The sequence below is a fragment of the Phalangium opilio genome, unplaced genomic scaffold (genome assembly GCF_054372755.1).
Source record: "Phalangium opilio isolate 3A_F unplaced genomic scaffold, DU_Popi_V2 ptg000056l_1, whole genome shotgun sequence".
Lineage (NCBI taxonomy): Eukaryota > Metazoa > Arthropoda > Arachnida > Opiliones > Phalangiidae > Phalangium > Phalangium opilio.
The window spans coordinates 1,661,157-1,666,030 of record NW_028324175.1 but is presented as its reverse complement, the minus strand read 5'-3'; the positions used below and the strand labels follow the sequence as shown (position 1 = coordinate 1,666,030).

The 4,874-nt window shown below is 47.5% G+C and overlaps 1 non-coding gene across 1 annotated transcript; it reads right to left on the bottom strand.

Annotated features, from left to right (window-relative positions):
- Window positions 1–476: 476 nt before the first annotated feature.
- On the bottom strand, window positions 477–549 carry TRNAD-GUC (transfer RNA aspartic acid (anticodon GUC)). Its single transcript has one exon. It is a non-coding gene; the product is annotated as a tRNA-Asp (tRNA).
- Between the last annotated feature and the right edge of the window lie 4,325 nt (window positions 550–4,874).

The window sequence follows — 4,874 nt, the reverse complement described above, 5'->3', positions numbered from 1 at the left end:
CTTTGACTTTTTACTTCACATCTGAGGCCTCACAACACCGCTCCCGGATGGGCTCGAACCTCCAACCTTTCGGTTAACAGCCGAACGCGCTAACCATTGCGCCACGGACGCACAAAAAAAATGGTCGTCAGGTATTGCGGAAAAACTTTGGCTATTTACGTTACATTTGAGATCCAAAAACACCGCTCGCGGGTGGGCTCGAACCACCAAGCTATTGGTTAACAGCCGAACGCGCTAACCATTGAGCCACGAAAGATCAGAAAATAAATGGTTATCACGTATTATGGAAAAAGTTTGACTTTTCACGCTTCATCTGAGACCTCACAACACCTCTCCCGGGTGGGCTCGAATACCAACCTTTCGATTAACAGCTGAACGCGCTAACCATTGCGCCACGGAAGCCCAAAAATTAAATTTTCGTCAGGTATTGAGGTAAAACTATGACTTTTTACTTCACATACGAGACCTCACAACACCGCTCCCGGATGGGATCGAACCACCAACCTTTCGATTGACAGCCGAACGCGCTAACCATTGAGCCACGGAAGCTCAGAAATTAAATGGTTGTCACGTATTGTGGAAAAGTTTTGACTTTTTACGCTACATCTGAGACCCCACAACACCTCTTCCGGGTGGGCTCGAACCACCAACCTTTCGATTAACAGCTGAACGCGCTAACCATTGCGCCACGGAAGCCCAAAAATTAAATGTTCGTCAGGTATTGTGGAAAAACTCTGACATTTTACGTTACATCTGAGACATCACAACACCGCTCCCGGATGGGCTAGAACCTCCAACCTATAGGTTAACAGCCGAACGCGCTAACCATTGAGCCACGGAAGCTCAGAAATTAAATGGTTGTCAGGTATTGATGAAAAGTTACGACTTTTCAAGCTACATCTGAGACCCCACAAAACCGCTCTCGTTTGGGCTCGAACCACCAACCTTTCGGTTAACAGCTGAACGCGCTGACCATTGCGCCACTGAAGCCCAAAAATTAAATGTTCGTCAGGTATTGTGGAAAAACTCCGACATTTTACGTTACATCTGAGACGTCACAACACTTCTCCCGGATGGGCTCGAACCACCAACCTATTGGTTAATAGCCGAACGCGCTAACCATTGCGCCACTGAAGCCCAAAAATTTAATTTTCGTCAGGTATTGAGGTAAAACTTTGACTTTTTACTTCACATCTGAGGCCTCACAACACCGCTCCCGGATGGGCTCGAACCACCAACCTTTCGGTTAACACCCGAACGCGCTAACCATTGCGCCACGGACGCCCAAGAAAAATGGTCGTCAGGTATTGCGGAAAAACTTTGGCTATTTGCGTTACATTTGAGATCCAAAAACACCGCTCCCGGGTGGGCTCGAAGCACCAAGCTATTGGTTAACAGCCGAACGCGCTAACCATTGAGCCACGAAAGATCAGAAAATAAATGGTTATCACGGATTATGGAAAAAGTTTGACTTTTCACGCTTCATCTGAGACCTCACAACACCTCTCCCGGGTGGGCTCGAATACCAACCTTTCGATTAACAGCTGAACGCGCTAACCATTGCGCCACGGAAGCCCAAAAATTAAATGCTCGTCAGGTATTGTGGAAAAACTTTGGCTATTTACGTTACATTTGAGATCCAAAAACACCGCTCCCGGGTGGGCTCGAACCACCAACCTATTGGTTAACAGCCAAACGCGCTAACCATTGAGCCACGGAAGATCAGAAATTAAATTTTCGTCAGGTATTGAGGTAAAACCTTGTCTTTTTACTTCACATCTGAGACCTCACAACACCGCTCCCGGATGGGCTCGAACCACCAACCTTTCGGTTAACAGCCGAACGCGCTAACCATTCGCCACGGACGCCCAAAAATTAAATGGTCGTCAGGTATTGTGGAAAAACTTTGGCTATTTACGTTACATTTGAGATCCAAAAACACCGCTCCCGGGTGGGCTCGAACCACCAACCTATTGGTTAACAGCCGAACGCGCTAACCATTGAGCCACGGAAGATCAGAAATTAAATGGTTGTCACGTATTGTGGAAAAGTTTTGACTTTTAACGCTACATCTGAGACCCCACAACACCTCTTCCGGGTGGGCTCGAACCACCAACCTTTCGATTAAGTGCTCGACGCGCTAATTATTGCGCCACGGAAGGCCAAAAATTAAATGTTCGTCAGGTATTGTGGAAAAACTCTGACATTTTACGTAACATCTGAGACGTCACAACACCGCTCCCGGATGGGCTCGAACCACCAACCTTTCGGTTAACAGCCGAACGCGCTAGCCATTGCGCCACGGACGCCCAAAAATTAAATGGTTGTCAGGTTTTGTTGAAAAGTTACGACTTTTCACGCTACATCTGAGACCCCACAAAACCTCTCTTTTGGGCTCGAACCACCAACCTTTCGGTTAACAGCTGAACGCGCTAACCATTGCGCCACGGAAGCCCAAAAATTAAATGGTCGTCAGGTATTGTGGAAAAACTTTGGCCATTTACGTTACATTTGAGATCCAAAAACACCGCTCCCGGGTGGGCTCGAACCACCAAGCTATTGGTTAACAGCCGAACGCGCTAACCATTGAGCCACGAAAGCTCAGAAAATAAATGGTTATCACGTATTATGGAAAAAGTTTGACTTTTCACGCTACATCTGAGACCTCACAACACCTCTCCCGGGTGGGCTCGAACCACCAACCTTTCGATTAAAAGCTGAACGCGCTAACCATTGCGCCACGGAAGCCCAAAAAATAAATGCTCGTCAGGTATTGAGGTAAAACTTTGACTTTTTACTTCACATCCGAGACCTCACAACACCGCTCCCGGATGGGCTCGAACCACCAACCTTTCGGTTAACAGCCGAACGCGCTAACCATTCGCCACGGACGCCCAAAAATTAAATGGTCGTCAGGTATTGTGGAAAAACTTTGGCTATTTACGTTACATTTGAGATCCAAAAACACCGCTCCCGGGTGGGCTCGAACCACCAACCTATTGGATAACAGCCGAACGCGCTAACCATTGAGCCACGGAAGATCAGAAATTAAATGGTTGTCACGTATTGTGGAAAAGTTTTGACTTTTAACGCTACATCTGAGACCCCACAACACCTCTTCCGGGTGGGCTCGAACCACCAACCTTTCGATTAAGTGCTCGACGCGCTAATTATTGCGCCACGGAAGGCCAAAAATTAAATGTTCGTCAGGTATTGTGGAAAAACTCTGACATTTTACGTAACATCTGAGACGTCACAACACCGCTCCCGGATGGGCTCGAACCACCAACCTTTCGGTTAACAGCCGAACGCGCTAGCCATTGCGCCACGGACGCCCAAAAATTAAATGGTTGTCAGGTTTTGTTGAAAAGTTACGACTTTTCACGCTACATCTGAGACCCCACAAAACCTCTCTTTTGGGCTCGAACCACCAACCTTTCGGTTAACAGCCGAACGCGCTAACCATTCGCCACGGACGCCCAAAAATTAAATGGTCGTCAGGTATTGTGGAAAAACTTTGGCTATTTACGTTACATTTGAGATCCAAAAACACCGCTCCCGGGTGGGCTCGAACCACCAACCTATTGGTTAACAGCCGAACGCGCTAACCATTGAGCCACGGAAGATCAGAAATTAAATGGTTGTCACGTATTGTGGAAAAGTTTTGACTTTTAACGCTACATCTGAGACCCCACAACACCTCTTCCGGGTGGGCTCGAACCACCAACCTTTCGATTAAGTGCTCGACGCGCTAATTATTGCGCCACGGAAGGCCAAAAATTAAATGTTCGTCAGGTATTGTGGAAAAACTCTGACATTTTACGTAACATCTGAGACGTCACAACACCGCTCCCGGATGGGCTCGAACCACCAACCTTTCGGTTAACAGCCGAACGCGCTAGCCATTGCGCCACGGACGCCCAAAAATTAAATGGTTGTCAGGTTTTGTTGAAAAGTTACGACTTTTCACGCTACATCTGAGACCCCACAAAACCTCTCTTTTGGGCTCGAACCACCAACCTTTCGGTTAACAGCTGAACGCGCTAACCATTGCGCCACGGAAGCCCAAAAATTAAATGGTCGTCAGGTATTGTGGAAAAACTTTGGCCATTTACGTTACATTTGAGATCCAAAAACACCGCTCCCGGGTGGGCTCGAACCACCAAGCTATTGGTTAACAGCCGAACGCGCTAACCATTGAGCCACGAAAGCTCAGAAAATAAATGGTTATCACGTATTATGGAAAAAGTTTGACTTTTCACGCTACATCTGAGACCTCACAACACCTCTCCCGGGTGGGCTCGAACCACCAACCTTTCGATTAACAGCTGAACGCGCTAACCATTGCGCCACGGAAGCCCAAAAAATAAATGCTCGTCAGGTATTGAGGTAAAACTTTGACTTTTTACTTCACATCCGAGACCTCACAACACCGCTCCCGGGTGGGCTCGAACCACCAACCTTTCGATTAACAGCTGAACGCGCTAACCATTGCGCCACGGAAGCCCAAAAATTAAATGTTCGTCAGGTATTGTGGAAAAACTCTGACATTTTACGTAACATCTGAGACGTCACAACACCGCTCCCGGATGGGCTCGAACCACCAACCTTTCGGTTAACAGCCGAACGCGCTAGCCATTGCGCCACGGAAGCCCAAAAATTAAATGCTCGTCAGGTATTGTGGAAAAACTCTGACATTTTACGTTACATCTGAGACGTCACAACACCGCTCCCGGGAGGGCTCGAACCACCAACCTTTCGGTTAACAGCTGAACGCGCTGACCATTGCGCCACTGAAGCCCAAAAATTAAATTTTCGTCAGGTATTGAGGTAAAACTTTGACTTTTTACTTCACATCCGAGACCTCACAACAC